The 24,093-nt window shown below is 38.9% G+C and overlaps 1 long non-coding RNA gene across 1 annotated transcript in view; it reads right to left on the minus strand.

Moving 5' to 3' along the window:
* Nucleotides 1-2,083: 2,083 nt before the first annotated feature.
* The window catches only part of LOC143435276 (uncharacterized), a 209,633-nt gene continuing 187,623 nt past the window's right edge, over nt 2,084-24,093 (minus strand). Inside the window, exon 4 of the long non-coding RNA XR_013105416.1 lies at nt 2,084-2,158. This is a non-coding gene — a long non-coding RNA (uncharacterized LOC143435276). The remainder of the gene's footprint in view (nt 2,159-24,093) is intronic.

The following is a 24,093-nucleotide window of genomic DNA, read 5'->3' on the forward strand; positions in this document are numbered from 1 at the left end:
TGAAGGGATCAAATACTATTGGGGATTTGCTTGTTCTGCTAACATGGATTGGGCAACATAAAAGCCACATAGTTCTATCTTTTTAATCTGCTAAAATACAGTTATACTACAGAGGACACCAAGATATTCAGATATTAATTTGTGTTACACCTTTTTCTTTTTTCCTTCCAAAATACAGGGAAGCCTTAACTCAAGGACACTCTACAAACCAAAAAAAGGAAGTCAAAGGAGGAAAATTCACCATTCTAAAAATTCACAATCATTTGCATATTGGTTTATTCATTTTACCAATACAGTTTTGAGATACTCCCAAGATCCACAGAGGCTCTGGAATGGTTTTGAATAGAAGGAGAGAAAACAAAACAAGCACATCAATATTGTAGAATATGAGGCAAGGCTGGTGCTTGTACCAAGAGTACAGAGAAGTCACTGTCAGTGACCATGTGGCAGCATTAGCTTAAATACTAGAGAAATGTTTTTATTGACAGAGATGTCCATGCTGGTTTCCAGTTGTAAGACTGAAGCGTGAACTCTTCATTTCAAATGCAGAGATTCATCTTCCAACAAGTTACAACATCAGAGCAGAGAGTGAGTAGTGTGTTCACAGAATGGGGGGAGCAGTTGTTCTGAACCAGAATGACAGAGCGAAGAGACAAAGCATAAAGATATCACAGATGGTTGAATTAGCCAGGGTATCACCTTGGAATAATTTTTCTGTGAGCAATAGGACTGATTGCTTTAAGCAAGAACAGGCTCTGATTTATGTTTCAGGCATAAAGATATAGAGGTAGATATTGAGGGGAGGAAGGCAATTAGACTCATCAAAAAAAAAAAAAAAGTGCAGAGATGTGGTGGTCAGACTTCCATCACTGTGACCTGAGGGACATCATTTTAAGGAAGGATTATTCAAGCTTAGTGTCTGAGCTGCAGGTCCCTAATACTTAGTTCTGTTTGATGCTGGGTTCACAGGAAGATAGGACATTCTGCTGGAGGAAGCTTGTGGCAGAAGACCTTGCTGCAAAGTAGAGAATCAGAGAGGAGAGAGTATGGGGGAGGATCTAAGGCAAAGCTCTCAAGATCATGACCCTAGCAATCCATTTCCTGAAGCTAATCTCCCCTCACCCAAAGTCTCTAGAACTGCCAAAATAACCCCAGCAGCTAGAGAGCAACTCTTCAATAATAACAGTAATGAGTCTGTGGAGAAAATGTGATTCAAACCACAAGGTCCAGCTTAGAACAAGATGATTAAGAAAGTAGAGACAGGCGAAGTGGATTGTTAAGATCTTGGATTTAGAGGCAAAATTGACACCACTTGTTGATAGACCTGATGAGAGCCACAGGTGGGTGAGAGCATGGGAAGATTAGAGGTTGCTTCCTCCTTTCCTAGTGTTTGTTTTTCTTATAAGTGATTCTAGGTCAGTGGCTAGAGGAAGAGATATTTACTGAGACATTTGGGGAAATGTGTGGAGTAGACGGGAATTTTGAAAAAAAAATACTTTTATTTTGTCCTGATATAATTAAGAGGCAGAGAAGGTGAGAGGACATCATGAATTCACATATGAAAATTAGTAAGACTCTGGTTAAGCATTCTGGGTGAGCATTAGAGACATGGGCTAGGTGCATTTGGAGAAAATGAGGTTCAGAGACTTCTCTGTACAGTGATTGACAGTGTCAGAAGCCCTGTAGAATTAGAAAAGAGCAAGAATGTGAGACTCATAACCTATGAAGGACCTAGCATAAGAAGCAATAGACATTTTTCATATATAAGGAGTATGACCCATATCTTGAGAAATATCAGTTATTGAAATATATCCAAATGCACTCAACAGAATAAAGGCTCCAGAGTTTTAGAACTTCAGAGAAGAACATAGATCTGCAACTGGGGTTATCCTGAAGACCATTAGTGTGGGTGATCAAAAGAGAGTGACAGGAGTGTCCCAAATATTCTGGGAAGTCCTTAAGTTAATACAAAGAAACCATCACACAGAGCACCATGGGATCACAGACAAACCTTTAAGAGCATCTTAGTGTTGATGAGAGCCCATGTAGTCCACCTGAAACAGATTAGCCAAAAAAATCACGTACCTCAGGACCACACTCCAGCCCCTGGGCCATGAGATTCCAGAGACCAACTTCTTAAACTTATGTGTAGGACGATCTGGGGAAAAAGCGTTAAAAATCAAGAAGCTTTGCAGAGTATTTAATATCACAGGATAATATACTAAAGAGACTACTAACAGATGTCAGTCATGTCATCTTTTAAAGCAAATATAGCTAAAGTATAATTTCTCTCTGAGCAGCAGATGGTAGCCTAGGGAACTACAAGATCTCTGCACACCAAAGTGCAGCATCGGTGAGTTTTATGACCCAACACTTTGAGAAAGTTCACGGAGTGAGAGGAAAGCTGTGAAAGGAGCCAAGAAATTCAGAGCATCAGACAGAGTGAGGAGAAAAAAACAGAGTAGCAGCCAGGGGCTAATAGCAAAGATGGCCTGTTAATCTCCCACAAAACAAGGACTGGATTAAAAAGAAACTTCTGATTATTTCCATTGAGAAACAGAATTAGGGATGTGGCTTTCTTCCCAGCAAATGTGTGAGGTGGTCATTAGGAAAACTGTCAAATTGAACAGCGAGCAAGTTAACCCTGAGAAAATATAAATGGAGAGCCTGTTCTAAGGACTTGGAAAATAATCCTAGCTGTAATTTTTCCCTTGGAGGAGATGCTGGGTGCCTCAGATCTGACTTTGAGCCCTAAATACCTTTCCTTGTGCTTTATGTGCTTTTTAATAACAACAGATATTTGTGATGCGCCTCCCTTGTATGTCTGATTGTCGAAATCTCCAATACTGATATTGGTTTAGTCCATGGAAAAGTCACCGGATCACATGCAAGCCTTATGAAACTGATAAAGCAACAATCAGGTCTAAGTTGGCCCTAAGAAATCATGCACTTATTGAATATGAGACTATGAACTTACGGAACGCTCTAAAATATTTCTCCCATAAGGTATTTATTTCCCTCCTTCTATAAACTGTCTGTGTAACACAGAAATAAAATGTAATTTTTTCTGCTCATGGATGAGAGGTTCACCAACTGTGCCATGGTTCTACTAAAATGGAATTTATACAAACACATAGAAATAAAAACATTCCTTCAATATTTCTTTTATGTAACATTTCAGTTAGTCTTCAGCTAGTATAGTTAGGCTCAACAACTTCTGGGTTCCTGTGGTATCAGATACAAACTTGCCTGTGTTTTTCAGTCCAGAATAGTCACTAATGGTTCAGATCCCTTCTTTCAGGTGGGGGAGACCATTCTCCATCTGTCATTTACTGTTAGCTTTATATTTAAATCTTCCTCCAATTCTTACCCTAAAGTCTGTCCTATCCTATTACCAGGCTTTCAGATTGGAAGTTTTTCATTCATATTTGAGGGGCTCAGAAAACAGGAAAGCACTCACAGAGAAAGAAATGTGTAAAGTTTTCAATGTCTCAAAAGATACTCACTCTTACTTCCATGGAGACAACACATAACCAGAGATAGGGAAAAGCCCATTGTGACATAACCTAGGACAAGAATGGAGGACCAGCATCACAAATGTAAATTAAGCTAGCCTCCGTGAACAATACTTTGAGAAATCCTATCTAAGTAGAATTTTTTATGTATGTACAAAATGGTGTATACAGAGCTGGTCATTGTAGCATTTACAACATCAAAAGATACCCTAATCAGATTTTCACTATATGAAGAATTTCATATGCGTGTGATGAAATTATACATAACTAAATAGGTAGATGATGCAGTTTTACATATTTAGATGACTGTATCTGCCAGATTGGTAAATGAAAAGCAAGAAGAAAAAAATAAGCCACAGTAGCTTCTAATTCTTGTTTACAGTAAAGAAGAGAATAAAATAGATTTGAAGGAATTCTGGGGACAGTAGCTGCCTATGGATTAGAATATTAAGTGGAAGTAAGGGGTAAAGAGATAGCTCAGTACTTGGTGACCTTGCAGAGAACCCACATTCAGTTCCCAGCACCCATGTGGCAGCTTACAACCCAGGAAACTCGGGTTCTAGGGAATCCTATACCCTCTTCTGGCTTCTACAATCATACATGTGGGACACATAAATACAGACAAAATTTGCATAGATATAAAATAAAATCCAAGAAATCTTTATAGAAATTAACATACAGAGATATTTTTTTATATATTTTTTCTTTTCTTTTCTTTCTTTCTTTTTTTTTTTTTTTTTCGAGACAGGGTTTCTCTGTGTAGCCCTGGCTGTCCTGGAACTCACTCTGTAGACCAGGCTGGCCTCGAACTCAGAAATCTGCCTGCCTCTGCCTCCCAAGTGCTGGGATTAAAGGCGTACATCACCACCGCCCAGCTAGTATATTATTTTTATGCTTAAATTAATTATTATATCTTACATATATTAAATTGAATAAATTATTTAATGAAATATACAAACTAAGACTATTCTAAGGAATTTAGCCTTTACTTATAGACAACATGAAGGTATTAAATGGTCTTGAGAAGGGTCAATATTTTAAGCAAGTGCACTCTAAAGATAGCAGCATTATAAGGATAGACATTAATTTCCATCAATATTTACACACTATACATCAAATTCCCCTCTCCACAGATCCTAATGCAACAGTCTAGGGTGTAGGATTTAAATATGTCTCTGCTTCTCTAATTGATAACGGTATAAGGCTAAGACTGAAAACTACTGTCACAGAAGACTTCTTAACCAATTAAGCAATTCCTAATGAAAAGAACCTTCAGTAAATAATGTCACAGAGGAGGAAAAGGAAAAGACAAACTCTATTAATAGGTGAATCTTTAGAGAACATTAATCAACCAGATGCAAGGTTGAAAGGAAAGATTGAAGCAAAAGAGAAAACTCTTCATTGCCTGGTCTAGACATGTGGACAAGCTCATCAACTACAGTGAGAAAACATTGTAGTAGGAAACAGAACGAGTTTTATGATACACATGCTCGTTTAGATCTTTGATATATGGCATGAACAACTCACTACATGAGTCTAAGACTGAAAGAATTAGTACATTGGACATTTCAATCTTCAAATCATCAACCAAGACTCTTATCTGAAATTGTAAGAGAAAATATGATGTAACAAAATTTCTAAAAGTAGAACTAGCAGCAGAAAAAAATGGCCATGATTGCCCAAAGATTAGAAACTATATAGACATAAAGAGAAGAGTACAAAACAAACATCAACATTTCTAGAGGGCAATAAAAATGGAACTCAAATAGTTGTAAATAGACTCCATCACTATAGAAATCCCAGGCCTGAGTCACTTTGTTTTTAGCATCTAGAGAGTTATCTGTGTGGGAGTCAAGTGCTATATTGCATACTTATACCATAGGCTATGGTATGGTGACAAGGAAGTTCATGCAGTTTGTAGATTCCCATGACAGCATAGAAGGACCAGGGGTTGTGGGAGAAGAAAGAATGCAGATAGACACAGCAGGTGATGACAAGCCTTTCCAAAAGATGAATATATAAAAAGATATGTAAGATTTGATTGACTATTAAGCTTTTGAAAACAAGTACCCTGTGCTCAAGAGAAAGGCATCATGTGCAAAGCCGTTTCTCCTGTAGAACAAAGAGAGAAATGGTGGAACTGTTACTTCTTAAAAGCTAGTGAGGATGTGGCCAAGACCTCAGGTGTATCTTAAGCAGAAGGAATGACATGTCCTCTCTGGAGTGGAAGGAAAGACTTTGAGAAGAGTGACAATGGAGATGGGTTTGATTGAGTTGAAAGATGGAAATGCGTGTGTGCGTGTGTGTGTGTAAGAGAGAGAGAGAAAGAGAGAGAGAATGTGTGTGTGAGTGTTAGTGTGTGTGTGTGTGTGTGTGTTTCATTCATTAATCCAGAGCTCTTGGGTGGGTGCAGGAGTGGGAGCTGAGCTGTGTGTGCACCCACCAAGGAGTTTAGAGTGGACTCTTAGTAGATAAACACTACAATTTTCCTTATATATCTGATTAAACTTGTTATATTTAAAGTTAGGACTTTTTGACTTCCTGCTAACTCTTTGCACTGTTCTTTTGAAGTGGCTAAAAATAACGTCTAACGCTGGGATATAAACTTTCTCACCTGCCGCATGGAAGGTGGAAGTGTATATTCTAGTTTGGAAATTCTTTCTCTGACATGTACTTGGTTGAGACCGCAGTAAACAAGAGTCTATTGGCAAACTGTGCACTGTGTTCAGGGTTGTATAATTAAGAACTTTCAAAATCCCCAGGAAGATGTCATTTTAAATACCACAAAGAGACACTGAATGTATCACCTGAAATATAGAGAACCTCATTAACATTTGTACAAAGACCAAAATAACAAAATAACACCTCTACACTTAAAAAATAAAAACAACCTTTTTTTAAATCCTCAATTTGTACAGACAGTTTCCGCATAAGCACTTTGATTAATACTTTCTTGTTTGAAGGCTTCAATGGAAAGGGTATGAAAATTACTGGCAAGTCATTTAAGCTTGTCTGGCTATGGCTTGTGACAGTAACAAATGGAGTCTTTCTTTATGCTCCAGCCTCCCTGTGGTGTGATGTTGTTTGCATCACACTGGAGAATAAATTTCAATATTGATGGAAATGCATTGATGAAAACATTGTGAAAATATGTTACTAGAGCAAATACTTCTCTTCTCTACGACTCTGCTTTCTCTGGATGCTTGCCCTGACTGTGCTTGCAAATACAACTCAGACTGTGCAATGACAAAGCTGCTTGCGTTCAGGGGTAGGAATAAAGGAATCCAATGTGCTGGTGATTTAAGGGACGATTCTTCTAATACAGGTATCTTAGTGTTTTGACTATAGTCACTCAAATTTCTATTCCAATTTAATGTTTATTTTAGTTCTTAGAAACTCCAGTTCTTTTCCATTTTTTCCCAAATATAATTACTTTCTTCTGATCTATGTTATGATTAAGTTAGTAGGTGAAGGAGTCTCTTTCCTTACCAGCTCTGGCATTTGCACCCTCTGTAATGTAAAAGAATGTTTTTCTTTTATTCCACAATATATATCTATACGTTATATATAGTGGTGCAGGTGATGATCTGCGTTCTGAAGGGAAAGTGACTTCATAGGATGACCAGAACTCAGAATAGATTTATTGGGCAATAGAATGAAAATACCAAGAGAGAGGACAAGGTTGAAGAACAGATGCAGAATGGCGAGGAAGATGAGATTTGCCCTAAGGAGCGAACATGCAAACCAGCAGGGGCATTCCCAAATGTTGAACTGAATAAAAGATTCAAAATTAGGAATGCAAATTAAAATTTTGCAAATAAATCAATGCTGGTGCCAACAGAAACACCTTGGCACAAGTATACACTTTCCTCTAATCATTAAAGCCAATCTGCTTATGGGGCTGGTTGTCCCTGCATCTTTGAAGTAAACCCTTAAGTGAGCTTATCATAGCATACTAATGATCTCTTCTTACTTGACAGCTATAATCCCTCAGGAATGGAAAAAGATCCGCAAATTCAGTACCTTTAGAAGAGTTAAAAGAGTTCGTTCACTGGACAGACTGTCCTGGGTTCTATGCTTCTACCAGGCAAAAATGTGGAAGCTGAGGACATTGTTAGTATTATTAATTTTCTTCTTCAGAGTATGAAAAATGATTCTTAATGATACATATGCTGTAAAATGACCAGATACATAACTATTGAATTTCACATCTATTGAATTTCTTCTTCTGTTATACTGTCCCCAGATATAAGCAGAGCTGATGAGTATATATGGGCAATTAATGGTGATTTAATGATGCATATCTTCCTAATCAGTCATTATAGTTTTTCTCTAAAAACATAAATATAAACTCATATTTTTTCTCATAAACCAATCTCAGAGGTTACCACTGATATAACTGAGTTGCTCCAGAAGACATAGTGAAACTGAGGGCAAGACCTACTTGTGAAAATACTTTTGTGTCTCTCCTTACTCACTAGGACAGACATTTAAATGAACCTGTGCAGAGATACAACATCCAGGGCTGTGAAAATTCCTCTCTTTGATAATGTGCTTATGGAATACCTTCAGACTTCCTGGTACTGTTATGCTTTGAAAATTCAACAATAATTAAAAACTGAGTTTCTGCCACCAGAAAATTCAAAATCTAGCAAATTTCAAAAGTAAATAGAAGGTTAAAGAAAATCAGTAGCAATTTTGCCAACAGGAAAAAAGAAATGATTTTAACTTCATGGTTGCTCTAGAGCCAGGAGAAAAGAGTACTGTGCTATCATACCCACCAAGGTATCTCCTCAAAATAGTCTATGTATTCCCCTCTCCAATAGCCAAGCACTGAAAAGTATGGAAGATGATGTGCATTCTTATAAAAACCACATCCCACTGCTAGCAATAACTATAACACCATTATCCAGCAACAGCAACACAACCAACTAGAAAAACCATATCCACCAAATCAGCATCTTCATCATCATGGATGTCACCAGCAACAACCATACAAACAATATGCCACAAACACCACAATGATTAACAAGTGTCAGGGCACTGGTGGGGAAAACTGCAGCTTTGACACCATAAAGACCAGTACTGGACTCTAGCATGCCATCCACTTATCCAGTGAGTTAGCTCTCTGAGCTTCATCCATCTCAACTCAAAAATAATAGAGAAAACTGGGCTTTTACTGTGAAATGGGATAAAATAAATAACACAAAATAAACAACTGGTTAAAAAGTAGAAAATCAACTATTAAAGATGCTATCCCTGGGCCATGATGATATCTCCATGCATTAAGGCATTTGCTACCATGCTTGACAAGGGCCACATGGTGGAAGAAGAGAACTCATGATCTAGCAAGTTGTTCTCTGGACTCCAAATATATTCCTTGACACATAAGTAACCCCCACATACATGCATAAATAAATGTATAAGTAAATAAATAAATAAATAAATGTAATAAAATTAATTTTCAACATACTTTAAATATTATATTCAGAAACAAATCTTTGTTTAACAGTAGTGTTCAATGTGTAACACATCATCACAGAAGAAGCTAAAGTAATAGAGGAGTCGGGAATGATTAACTGGGTATTATGCACTATAATCCCAGAATAAGGAAGGCTGAGGTCAAGATAAACCTGGGCGACTCTAAAATCCACTGCAGTGCATTAACAAAGCACTCAGATTGGATTAAGCATTTATTGATTAGTAGATGATCACTCTTGGCAACTGAAGCATCTTCTCTGAAGACACCAAGGGTAAAGGTGAGGAGCTATGCACCTCCACAACTCCCAATGCAGCAGGAGAACAAAACCATCAAATAAAAGTCCTACCTTTGCCTCTCTGGGCATCTGCTCCTGGCCTTGCTGTGTGCTACCTGATAGCGAATTTATGGAGTCAACAGAAATACCCTGTCTTGTGCAGCACAGATGCCAGACAAACAGCAAGGGCATTGATTTTGGTATTTGGCCAAACTGATGGCATCATTATGTTGACTGAATATCACTGTCCCTAATAAAACTGTTTTATGTGGAACCTAAGGGAAGGGGAAGACTGGCTTGGGAAAAAAAAGAGAGAGGAAGAAATGCCATCAGTAAGAGCTGTTTTCTGACACACTTGGTCTCTGTGTTTAAGCATTAGGTAGTGACTTTCTGGTGTTTACCTCTGATGCTTAATTTCATTTTTTTTCTCTCAGCATGTTAATGTCACCAACATTGGCAAAAGAACTAAGAATTGTAAACATAATTTAGTTCCTTGCTTCAGTACATATTTGCTATAGAGCAGTTAAAATATTTGATTAAAATATATGTAGAATATGCAATCAAGCTTTTAATTAATTCGATTGCCAAAACTAACACCATTAGTCGAAGATATGATATGTATACTCAGAACACAAATGAGCTTTAAGGACAGATGCCTCTCTCAAGACATCCACTCAACCTGTTTCCACCTAAAAATTAAATGTAGCTACATCAATGTAATATGAAAAAGTAATTAATAGTTATTTTAAGAGGAATTTTAAGAGCTAGCATAGCCACATTTAGTGCTCATGATACATCCAGAAAACAGATGCAAGCAAATCATTTGTAACATGCTAATGAATTTTGATACATTAAAGACTATAGGATAAAAAATATTGGCTTAAAGACTCTTGAGTAAAAGCATTCATGAGTAAATAGTTCTTTGAGTTTGTTATAACGATAAATTGTATTTCATTATCTGTGCATATAAATTATCATGTAAAATGACCTACATTCTCCAATTGCACGTAGGGCATCCTGGCCTAGACAACACAGATATACTTTTTCATTACAGAATGGGACTGTAGAAATAAGGACATGTCCATCAGTTTCAACAATATTAATTCTCTGCTGTTTTTTATGTTACTTTTTTAGTCTATAAGACTTCGCTTTTTATTGAGGTGTGGCTTGCACATATTTACTGTATGTATTGGATGCATGTGGAAAAGGTATATATTGGGAAAAAGCGACTGTATAGAATGTCATACACTTAACCATTACCTTTCAAAGGTCCCCTCCTTACTTTTCTTGTAATAATAATAAAAAAAAAAAAAGAGCAAGATTTTCCCTCTTCATTTTTCAAGCACATGGTATACCAACATAACCTCATACATTATGTTACAGATCAAGCCTCTGGGCTTGATCAACTCTTTGATCAATACCTCCCAAACTCTTCCTCCCAGCACCCACTAGCATCACTTAAATCATTGCTCCTATGCTTTGAACTGCTAGCTTTCTAGTGTGAGTGTGATCATGTATCCCCCTACTTATCACATAATCCATGTGGCGCAATGCCTTCTAAGATCGTCCGTATTGCAGCAAAGGCAGAGCGGGGTTTCCTTGCCTTTTGAAGCCAAATAATACTTCCATTCGATGTATGCATTTGAGAATGTATCTACTCATCTGCTGAGAAATGTGTGAGCTGGTTGATGTGACTGTTTTAAATGATGCTGCAATTAGTAGGAAGGGGCGGCTAGCTCTCTTCAGGACCCAATTTCTAGTCCTTTTGGTTTCCTCAACAAGGGAGATTTCTGGGTTATACATCATTTCAATCTTTAATATTTTGAAAAACCTCTATACTGTGAATAGATTTACATTTCTAACCAATGTGTACAAAAAACATTTCTTTATTATATAGCCATGCTAACAGTTGTTTTTTGTTTTACTGTATATAATAGCCATTGTGTTCTTTTATAGCTATAAATATTTAGGAAACATACATTAGATCTTTAAAATATATTCAGCCCATATCTGAAATTGTATACCTTTTACCAAGTTCCCTTCATTTCTTCTCCCTCCCAGCTCCTGGAAACAGCTTTTTTGTTCATCTACGAGATTGACATTTCTACATTTCTCATTCAAGTGGAAGCATTCAATATTCTCTTTTTTGTGTCTGGTTTATTTCAATCTTTTGGGTTTAACTTTTACTCTGACTATACCATGTTTCCTTCGTCCATTCACCTGCAGACAGAGCAATTCCTTTCTACACCTTGGGAATTTAGTGTGATAGTGTGGAACACGGGGAAGTGAAGATATCTTGTTGATGTTCTTATCCCATACCATGGTTGGTTTCAAAATCACTGATTATTATGATTACTAACTAATTTGGAAGGGTTCTAGTTTCATAATGGTTGTCATGTTACTTTGCCACCAATGTGATTTATTGCTTATAGACATGAACATTTTTTAAATTGTCAAAATTGTGCTATCTGAAATGGAAATATTGAAAATATGAAGATATACTGATAAAAACTGAAATCAAACTCCCTTGAGGTAACAAAGAGATGCATTAGCTGATGGGACCGGTAGGATGGTTAGCTAGATATACATTTAGAATCTTCCATCGAAGCTCTGGCTATGTCTTCTTCACTAGGTTCTCATGGAGGTAGTAGAAACAGCATTGTGTTAAATGGAGTCTCCAAATAATTGTGGCCATCTGGAAACTAACAGCATGACTTTATCTAAAAGCACAGTTTGCAGATACAATTCACTAAAACGAGATTGTATTTAGATGAGAGTGGTCTGATTGTAGCTAACTGGCAACTTGACAGCCTAGGGTCATCAGAGATGAAAACCCTACACTGTGTATTTGCTTAGATAGGACCTGAGGACATGTCTGTGCAGGATTGTCTTAATCCACCCCAGTACAGTCAGTACAATTCTTGGGTAGCTGATCCTGGGCCATCCTTAGTTAGATAGAAACCTGGTCAAATATGTACCTATGAGAGAGCAAGCCAGCAAGCAGCCTTCCATCATGGGTTTTGCTTAAGGTTCTTGATTTGAGTTCTTTCACTGCTGAATAACCTGTAATGTGTGTATTGGTGGGGACCTCTGTCCCCTAAGTTGCTTTTGGTTAAAGTGTTTTATCATGGCACAGAAGGAAACTAGAATACAACCCTAAATCCGATTAAGGTTCATTAAAAGAAGAGATACAAAGAGAGTTAGAGAAGGCCACCTGAAGACCAATTGAAACAATGTGGCAAAAAAACATTAAGGACCAGAGACTGATAGGGATGACTACCAGGCAGGAAAAGGCATCTTACAGAACCTTCAGAGGAAGGACAGACTTATAGGCATATCAAAGTTGGCTTTCAATTCTCCATATGTTTTTAAATAAGTGTTTGTTAGTTTTAGGTGTTATATGATGACTCTTATTGGCAGCCTTAGGAGATATTTCTTTCAGTATAATGACATCAGTAAGTTCTTTTGATAGCAGTGGGCAATGTTTCAAGGTGGTCTCCTACTGGCCCACTCTGTTACAGATCTATCTTTACTAGATTACTATGGCCAAGAGCTGGACTGATTCCGGCAAGAATTGACTTTATGTGTACTTCTGTGACTTCCCTTTTTGCAAGGTTTGTTATAGTCCCTTGCGTAAATTGCTTTGGCAAAGACCTTACCTTTCTTAGTGAGGACTGGAAGATACCCTAGAGTGGTTTTGTCCCCTACAGTTGACCTAAATCTATCATACTATGAGAAGCCCGTGTCTGGCAGAGAAAACACTAAATTTTTCTTCCATGCAGTCGACACTGAGTACTGCCTGGGGAGATCTGTACAAAGACAGCTGCTCGGCAGTAGCTATAACCTTCAGCAGAGGAACACAGCCAAATCTAAGCCTTGGTCTAGAGAAGGAGACAAAAGTAATACATACGTTGACTCTCCTCTCCTCTCACACCCACTCTCATGCCAATGCTTCTTGCTGTCTGCTTATATCCAAGATCAAAAACACTGACAAAATATACAAAAGCCAGGCTCCTCCAGAGTACATAGAATCGAGGGGATCAGGCTAGGGAGCCAAAGGTACCTATGGAAACCATCCAGGTAAGTAGCAAAATAATACAGAGAATGGAGAGAGAGATGGCAAGAAATACACAGAAATCTATATAAGGCTCTCCAGTCATTAATCAGGTCTATAACTTTAAGATAGGAAAGCAAACTGATGAATTATAGTTTGGAGATTTATACAAATCAATCAAAATACGTTGATAACATTGATAATACTTCAACTAACCAGCCATGAAAGAAGTAAGGTTGACAACAGAGTCAACTAACCAGGACTCCTGAGAGCTCCCAGAGACTAAGCCACCAACCAAAGAGGATCCATGGGCTGATCTGAGGCCCCTGCTACATATATAGCAGAGGACAGCATAGTCTGGTCTCAGTGGGAAAGGATGCACCTAGTCCTGTAGAGACTTGATGCCCCAGGGAAGGGGGATGTCCAGGAGGCACTCTCTCAGAAGCAAATAGGATAAAGAATTCTGGGAGTGGGGAACAAGGGTGGAGAGAACATCTAGAATATAAATAATAAAATAATAACAAAAAAAGAGAAAGAAGTTTGAACCCTGCCCATACCCATTCTCTTCTGAGGTTCTCAAAAACTGGCCTTTGGAGCGTTTCCTCAACTCACTATGCTTCTCTCCCTTAAGAAGTCTCTATATTAGGTGCTTGCAGAGCCTCTCAGAGGACATCTATACCAAGCTCCTGTCAGCAAGCACTTCTTGGCATCAGCAATAGTGACTGAGTTTGGTGTCTGCAGATGGGATAGATCCCCAGGTAGGGCAGTCTCTGGATGGCCTTTCCTTCAGTCTCTGCTCACTTTTTTTTTTTTTTTTTAACGAACTGAGCCTGAGCCTGGCAAACCCAATGAAAGAATTACCAGAAGGACTGAGGATTTGAAGGAGATTGCAACTCCATAGGAAGAACAACAATATCTACCAACTGGACCCCTCCACAGTTCCCAGGGGAGCTGTAAACCACCAACCAAAAAGTATGCGTAGATGGGTCCATGGCTCCAGCTGCATATGTAGCAGAGGATGGACTTATCTGGCATCAATGGGAAGGGAGGTCCTTGGTCCTGTGGAGGTTTGATGCGGCAGTATAGGCGGATGCTAGAGCAGTGAGGTGGGAGTGGGCAAGTGGGTGGAGGAGCACCCTTATAGAGGGAAAGGGGAGGGGGGATGGGGGTTTGTGAATGGGAGACCAGGAAGGAGAGACAATATTTGAAAAGTAAATAAAATAACCAAAAAAAAAGAGGAATTTTTAAAACCTGCACTGGAGGCAGAGTTTATGGATGGTGCAGAGAACAGAAATGAACCACCAGCCAGACTGGTGTGATTGATGGCGCTTGTGTACCCATCTACAAGATCAATCTACTCTCCTTGAAAAAGAATGTTTTCTAAGTTCACACGACTCTGAAGCTAATCCAATATACTCCAGCCCCTCGTTGAGCACAACAGGGATGAGTAATAGACTGCAGTGCACCTGCTTCTGTGAGGAAAAAATAAAAGTCATCTTTCATAAGGGCACTGCTAGCCATTAAAATGACAAGGGACTCTAGGACGCAACTGACATGTGTGACAAAAGACACAAAAGCAAGCAGGAGCCGGGCAGCCTAGTGAGGTGAATTCAGCACCCACCTTGGGGAACAGACATGGCCTTTGCCCTCTGGGCTGCTTCCCATCACTGTCCCATAGCAGTCTTAGGAAAGGCATCACACCTGTGATCTTGGATTTTATCTTAGACCTTAAGACAACAATGAAAAAAACACCAACAAACGCCAGGCCTTTAAGTTCAAGGGTTTTCAGCTGGGTGTCAAGAGACTTGTAATTTAAAGTGACCTTCATTCAGAAGCAGGAAGGAGGAAGCAGGAAACAAGAAGGTCACCTGAGCTACAGAGGAAAGTTCAGAGCCAAACTAGACACCTTATGGAGATGAATGTTTAAAAAAAAATTAAAACTAACAAAACTGAAAGGCTGGACATGCAGCTTAATGATTCAGCAGTTTCTGTGAATATCAGCATCCATGAGGCCCTAGTTTTCTTTACAGAGAGGAGGGATGGCAATGGCGGGAGAGACACTGTGGGAAGGAGGACTGGGAGAAAGGGGCAGTAGTGGACCGTAAAAACAAACAAACGAACAAATAAATTAATATTAAAGGAGAGAGACCCTGGTTGGTTCTCAGGCTTTGGGATTCATGGTTCACTGAGTGTTGAGTAGACCCACTAGCTCAAGTTGTAGTGACGGTAAATTACCATTACACTTTAAGGTGGAAAAAGTTCAAAATGTTCAAAACCTATCTTCCACAAAATTTTAAGAAATCAGGGGTTTATAAAATGAAATACACGAGAATCTGGATAAGAAATAAAAGGTAAGTAAATAGATCTTTCAGGATTAGTTCACTTTTCTCATTCAAATTTTGATCCTTAGTCTTTAAAATGCTGTTTATTTTACCTTCCAAGGGTGGTTATTCAAATGCCATGCGAGTTATAAAATTATACCTATTTTCATACAGAAATGCAGTTTTGCAAAAAGGCCGCATTTTTTTCCTGCATACATTTTCTCATCTCTTAAAAGTGTCCCCACAGCTACATCTACAGATGTGATCAGGTATTTAAAACTTTGAAAAATCAAAAGCTAGACTTCTTGTCAATCACACCTAATGCAGATTTATCCAACGATGTCTTAAGCTTACTTTTACAAGAGGACAGTATCAAATTCAAAACCCTTTCAATTCCAGATTGCTGTCTCTTTTACAATTTTGAAAGAAAACAAAAAATAACAACAACAACAAAAAAAAATTCCCACAGTTCTAATAGCATAACGGCTGAAGTTTATTAAAGTATTTTAATAAGAATGACCTGCTTAAGAATTCTTATCCTGTCTTACTTGTAGTTATTTTTCTGTACATATGTAGTCAGGCATAAATGGGAATCAAGGTAAAGTCAAGGTTTTCATTCAAGAACATATAATGTAGCCTGTCAATCAGGCAAATGAAGGGGGACTCGTATCAGAACAGTGCCATGAACACTTTAAGATCTGTATGGTTTATTAGTACTGATGGAGACCTGGGTTCTCATCTCCAGTTTTAGACATAGCCAGAAAGAAAGACTGGATGTCTATAAATTTGGTCAAAATATTTGATGTAAAAGCTAGTGATATTCCAATGTGCCACATACACAGTGAAGCATTGACAGACGTAGGAAAGCAAAGGCGGTTATATGTCTTTGTAGTCTAAATGAGAAAGACAGGAACTCAGCCCCTCCATTCTCAAAGCTATAGGTTTTAAGTTTAGTCCAAGCAGGAATAGTGTTTAACTCTTGACAGATGTGTCTATCGTGTGTTCATGGTGACAACTGAAAACAATACCAATAAAGCCCCTCAGAAGAACATCTTCCTGGAAGTCAACAACAACAACAACAAAAGGCTCTTGGTCCATAGCAACAGTCAGGGCAGTGGCAGTAGCAGCCTTGATTTTGAACTACGGGAGAGCCTCTATCCACACAATAGCTAGTGGCCAGGAGGCAACGTGCCTGAGAGAAAGAGAGCAGTCAACTTTCACAACACACGCTTGAGTCTGACTCTCATTCTTCTCCCACAATATTGCATTTCTTCATTTACCTAAATAGACTATGGAATGGTTCTAGAAAGGATCGCTAGCAGAATGAACAGAAAAGCCTTCGAGGATGGTACCCCTCTTATTAAGCAGCTTAAATCACTATATGCCTGAAACATTCAGGCTGTCATGGCAACAAAGACCAGGCAAAGTCTCATCTGCAAGCAATCTGATCTATTATTTATAAATAAACAGCACCGCAGATCATTAAAAGAATAAACCTAGGCCTAGCAAGATGGCCTTGGATATGATGAAAATGAGAAGACAAAGAAACTTTCAGTAGGTCAGGCTAAACTACTGAATGATGCCATGCAGAGCCTTCTCCGGGTTAATGAGAGCTCAGCCATGTTAAAGGGAAATAGATGTGTTTTAGCAGGGCCATGTTGCATTTACTGGCTTTAGCGGCACTTACTAGAAAAATGGCTAGTAATACCCAAACTAAACACCACCACCCCCATGTATTTCGTTTGGATTAAATGAAGAACACACCAGCAAATGTTTAGCCTTTCTCTAAAGCCAACTTTCTTCCCTTCCCTCAGCTCTCACCTGGATCCCAGCCCTCACTATCTCACATTTCACTAGTCAGATAACCTGCTCTCTCTACCATGGCTTTCTCCTCGATTCTTTTTTTATGGCCCATAACCACACTGTCCTTGCAGGGGAGTTGTCCTTAGGGTTGTTGTGAGTATGTCTCAGAGCTGTGCACAAACGGTAGCCCCTCCTCCCTCCATCTCCACACTTTGGCATTACCTTCAAGGCTCACTGGATCCATACCCACCTAAATTACTTCCATAAGCCTAATGGTCACCCACACAGACCTGTTAGCTATTTCTTAAATATGCACGGACCATCCTCATTTCCACAATTTCCATATAGACACCTCTGTTCTTTCCCCTCTAGACCTGTTTGTAAATGAAATTCCCAGACCATACATTAATGTTTATGCCCAGAAAGAAGCTTAAACATGCAATAGAGACGTCCTCAAACCAGTTACAGAACATGGATATAGCAGACCACCACTCCATTTTTGCATATAATCCATAGTATTTTTAATAATAAACAAAATGGTAACAATAGATGGTTTTAAAATAATTTTGCAGATATGTACAATACAATCCACCACTGTACAAAGATACATTTTCTATCTGAATAGAGGTAGATGAAAACTTTATCTGAATTATAGACATTTTTTATGTGTGGCATATAAGTTTTATACACTTTGGCTTTCTCAAATTCTCCACACAAACCACATGGCAGTTGGCTCTTCTCTAGGGAAGATGTGAGGAGGACAGCCACATGGCCAAATGTAGATTAGTGTAATGGGTTATTTTAAATTCAATTCAATTAAATTATTAGCTAGTCAAGGAATGAGCCTAGCTATATGACCTAGGTATTTGTAAATATAGTTTAAGTCTAAGTCCTTATTCTGGGAGCTTGGGGCCAGCATAAAAAAAAAACCAGCTTGTTACACATTGATTATTTAATAATATCATTATTTAAACTATTCTCAGCTCCCTATTTCTACCCACGTATCTTGCTTTCATAAAACCACTGGCCATGGCCTATGTAGAATACATATGTGAATAGTCAGAATAACAGGAGCTCTCTCATCAGATGCTCTACATATTGTACAATATTTTAGTTACAGTAGTAGTAATAGTATTAGTTATTATTATTAACTTATATGTGTATGCATGTGTCTATGTGGGTTTATAAACATTGGTAGAGTAGCCAAGGATGCCAGAAGAGATTATCAGATCCCCAGGACCTGAAGTGTAGTGTCTGGCAGGTATGAGCTATCTGACATGGGTTCTAAGTATCAAAGTTGGCTCCTCTGCAAAAGCAATATGTGACCTTAACCACTGAGCCATCTCTCATCCCTTTCCTGGCATAGTCTGAGAAGGACTAAAATGTCATTTCATACACCTGTACTTTTGAGCCCCAAATTCCTTAATTACCCTGTACTCACCTGGCCAATAAGCCCCATACCAATGTGACCCTTAAAAATGAACCTTTAATCCTTATCCTATCAGTGCATATTCTTTGTAAATAAGTGTATGCCCTTGCTTTTACCAAGCTACTCCAAGCATAGTATAGAAACTTATGCTTTGTTCACAGTCTCTGGGAATGAGAGGTTTTAATGACTCCACAAAATGATATCATAGCCACTAGATGAACATTTGAACATGTAAAGAAAGGAGCATCCTTTGTGGTCCTCTTCTGTACCACCCAGCATCATCAAACATGGCTCACTGTAGATTATAATAACTGTGGTTCACAGTCATTTAGTGCACTTGGAAATAAGAACAAAGAGACTTTGGTTTATTTATTGTAACTCTAGAATCTTGTTTCCAAGTAAACACTTGAAGTAGAAACACAAACTGGGGTATTTGGTAAATCATTGGATATTAAGTCTGGTTAGGCAGTGCATGCAAAATGCTACTGTAGGACACACATGTAGAGTCTTTTGCTACCATGCCTATTTTTATGTGCTAGCTTTATCATAAAATTACATTTCTTGGATGTAATAGTGGTGGCCATAAAAATCCCCCCAAAGTACTATTATAACTTTTTTTCCTCAGACACTCTCAGTGAATTACTAAGTGAATGCAAATTCAAAAGCTATACATACATCTTTTTAATATCCTTTGAAGAGTTCTTAAGTTTTGTTAGAAACATAATCTTTTGAAGTCAGTTAATGTGGTAGTGGTGGGGGGGGGGGGCAGGGGTGCCGAAGAGATGGCTCAGCAGTTGAGAGCACAGAACTTACTGAACAATCATGAGGATCAAGGTTAAGACCCCCAGCATCCATGTTCCTGAATTGCTAGTAGTTCCAGTTCTGGGTGATTTGATGCTCTCTCTGGCCTCCACTCATACATAGGCTTATACCCTGCAGCATATGTACAAGCATGTATTCTCTCTCTCTCTCTCTCTCTCTCTCTCTCTCTCTCTCTCTCTCTCTCTCTCTCTTTCTCTCTCTCTCTCTCTCTCTGTTCTTCTCTCTCTCTCTCTCTCTCCCTCTGTCTCTCTGTTCTTCTCTCTCTCTTTCTCTTTCTCTCTCTCTCCCTCTGTGTGTGTCTATGTCTCTCTCTGCGTTTCTGTCTGTCTCTCTATCCTATTTCTCTCTCCCTTACTCCTCCCTTTCTCCACTGTCATGCCTCTTTTTCACACACAAATAAATACATCAATAAATAAATATTTTCCACCTCTCTCACACACAGATAGACAGACAGACAGACAGACACAGACAGACAGACAGACAGACAGACATTTTAAAAGATTCTACTATATTATGTAATGGTACCCCGATTTTTAATTTAGCAACAGTGACAGTCAGTCTTAGTCTTTGACTTGACAAGGTATAGAATCAACCAATCAATCTCTGGGTAGTTCAGTGATAGCATTTCTAAAAATGGTTAAATGAGAAGGCAAGAGGTGTCTCCTGTCCTCCACAACCCCCAAATTGACCAGTGTCCTCCAATAGGTAGAAAGCAGTCCAAGGAAAGCAGAGTATTACCTGTCCTCTTGCCGTCACATCTTGATATATTCCCTCCCCTATCCCCTTTCCTTCCTCCTTCTTTCCACTTCTCTGGCTGCCATTTTCAGCTGACAGAAGACTTCAGTTTCTTTAGCCTTCCCACATGGAGTGAAGATTTGCAGCTTCCTGGGAATCTTCCAGACGTTCAGCACCAGACAGGGACTACTGAGGAATCTGGCTTTGTAACCTGAGCAGCTAGGAATCCATCAGCCTGCCTGGTGAGCAAATGCTATCTAACCCCCATCACAGAAGTCAAGATAGAAAATCTACTTTTATATGCACATACCCTCAGTTTTATTCCTTTCATGAACACTGCCTAATGCATCAGTTTCATCTTGCAAAAACAAGACCTCTCTTCATGCTATTTGCTCTCCCAAGTCTGTTGACTAAGCCTGAGGTTCCAAACAACTTGAATCTCATCTGACATAGATGACCAGAGGTCAAACTCGCCAGTGTCTTCTAAAAAGGTCTGCTTTTGCTTCCTGTGCTGAGATGGGAGTTTGTTTTAGGAGAGATTCCCAGAGACTGTCCTAATACCAATGATCTCGAAAGTCCAGCAAAGACCCTAAGAAGGAATCCAAAAGAAAAAGGGCATGGGATGAGAACAAACAAATAAACAAACAAAAAACAATGACTTTGCTTGTAGTTACTATGCAGACAAAAAGAAGGGTTGATGTACAATCAGCAAAGTTGGCAAGGATATTCTGGATTGGACATGACAACTGGCATGTTCAATCAACACATGATGATCCTACGGGATCCTTAGAGACCAGTGTCACTAACATTCCTTCCCGAGATCCTTGTGGAACCAGGGTAACTAAAATTCCTTCATGGAAGGAAGAACAGTATAGAGAAGATATGGAGGCCTCACAGGGCCTTCCAAGGCTCAAGAGACTCAAGAGTCACTAGAGGATTTCCACCAGGCGTATATGGTGTAACAGTGGACAGGAATCATTCTTTGGTAACTTAGCTGCCTGTAAATTACTGTTTGGACATGGCTGGTTTCCTTTAAATCACTCATGTTTTGTTAACCACACCAATAAGTCATTGGTTCATCCAGGTGCACGTAGAATATTTTTGTTGTTGTTGGTTTTGGTTCCCTCTAAATCTGGGGAGAAGATATATTGTCTTCTCCACAGAAACAGTCTGTGGTAAGGGAGTGCAACTTTTTAGTGGATATTAGTGCTGTGGTTTGTTTAGCATGTAATGTAGCTTATTTACAATGTTTATTTTTAATTATGTACATGTAAGGAGATGGAACATGTGCATCTGAGTGCAGTTGCCTGCAGAGGTGTTGGATCCTCTAGAGCTGGAGTTACAGGCAGATATGAGATACCCAACAAGGATGGTGAGAACAGAACTCAGGTCCTCGACAAGAACAGTACCTGCTCTTAACTGCTAAGCCATGTCTTCAGTCTGAGCTTTTATAGTCTTACAGAATCTTGATACAAAAGAAAAAATATATTCACCCACAACAACAACAAACAACAAAATAACAAAAGTATTCAGCCACAAAGTGTGTGTGTGTACGTGTTTGTGTTTGTGTGTGTTTGTGTGTGCGTGTACATGCATGCATGTGTACATGTGTATGTTATATAAATGGAATATACAGGTTTGGAGATGAAATTTCATTATATATAATATATAATATATATATATATATATATATATATATATAATGTATTTTGGAGCTGTCACCATAGACTGTGAATTTAAGCAGCCCATTTTCTTTCCTCCCTTAAAAGCTTTCAAATTTTGACCCTTAAGTTCATCTCCCAGCTCCTTGGATGTGCATTTCAATTTCTCAGCCGTCCCTCCAAGCAGTTGTCCTGCCATAGTATAACTGCTTGCCATCGTAGGCTCTGAGTTTGAGGAGAAGGATTTGATCTACATTACTTGGAAAATGACTTTCCATAATACAAAGTGAACAAGCAGTGAATAAAAGACAGAATAAGTACATTTTGCATTCACATATCTAGGGGTGGTGAGAGAGGTAGATTCAGAATCATTTTTAGAGTGCTGGTCTTTCTGTGACCCCCAAAGGGCTCCTATACTTCTGTTCAATCTCTAGATTCCCGGGAGAGAGTTGTGGCCTCTAATCTTTCCAGCTCTGTACCCACCAGCCACAGCACAGCATGGTGGCATGGCACAGATCCAGTAGGACTAGTGTTACTGTTCTAAGCAAAGGTGCCTCCTAATTTTGTCTTTGTCACAACTCACTCTCCTCCTCAGGATGAATGCAAAGTTTTCCTTTCTGAAAAGCATTAAAGATCACATGTTAGAGCCAGTGAGGTGGCTTTGCAAGTAGAAAGGACTTTTTTGTATTCACCTGAGGATCTGGGTTCAATTCTGGGATTGAATGGTGGAAGGAGAGAACTGAGAGTTATCCTGAGTTCCATATGTGTGGTATGTGACACACAAGCTCTCTCTTTCTCTCTCTCTCTCTCTCTCTCTCTCTCTCTCTCTCTCTCTCTCTGTCTGTCTCTCTCTCTCTCACACACACACACATATACACATATTTCCTTATCATCATCACCACCATCACCATCATCATCATCATGACCATCACCATCATCACTCTTATTTAGTTACATACAAGTTTAATTTAAAAGTTTTGCTACACAATCCTGACTTAATGCAAGTCCTGATGACTCGTTATCATTCACTACTGACTCAGACTCTACTCGTTATCATTCACTACTGACTCAGAAAGAATGAGACAGTGGGTTCCAGTCAACAATACCCTGTCTGTAAAAGATCAGGTGATTTTTTTTTAAACCCAGTCTTAATGAAATGTGCAGGTAATTCCAAACATGAAGAAAAGTAAAGAGAGGCAATGACTGAACTGCACAAAGACAGGCTTGGGGAGACAGGCAGACATAATGAGATGAGAATTTACATGAACAGCGTGAGATAATTTACCTGGGGAAAATCATCAACCGCTGAGTTTTGAAAATGAAAACCCCTTTCTTCTTTTGGAAATAAATAATGCTTTAAAAGTGCCTGGTTAGAGTGGATAATAACTTGTATACACACGAGCTTGGTAATGCTGTTGTGAAACAGACAATTGCTTTCCCGGGAGGATGAGCATAAAGGATCATTTCAACTAGACACAGACACACAGAGGAGAGAATGGGTCTTTAGCAGCCTTAGGATCGCCTGATTCTGCTAGCTGTAACCAGAGCCATCTCTATACAGAAAGAACACCTTAAGGTTTAAAAAAACAATAAAAGGTAATAAAATATACTAAAACAAATCAGAGCCCATTTAATTTGGAAAACCTTGAAAGCATTCAGAAAGAAGGTCATCCTGCCTCTCCAGTGCCATCAGCCTCTGGCAACCAGACAGAAATAGGAAAGATTGTTGCTGGCACAGACACTGGCTGCTGCTAACTGCGGGCTCTGGCTTACTCAGGTTCATCAGCACCTATATCCCACTGCTGATCACAGACATCACTGTTTTACTTGTGCCTATTTTACAAATAAAGACACTGAGGCTGAGAGACACCAACCAAGAAATATAAAGCATTAAAGCATTGAAGTAGCCACACCCTTGGTGTCAGGACCAGGTCAGATGTCTCTATTACTCTGCAGTGTTTTCTGTATGCCATTCTGCTGGGGATACTGTAAGCCCA

The sequence above is a fragment of the Arvicanthis niloticus genome, chromosome 20 (assembly GCF_011762505.2).
Source record: "Arvicanthis niloticus isolate mArvNil1 chromosome 20, mArvNil1.pat.X, whole genome shotgun sequence".
Lineage (NCBI taxonomy): Eukaryota > Metazoa > Chordata > Mammalia > Rodentia > Muridae > Arvicanthis > Arvicanthis niloticus.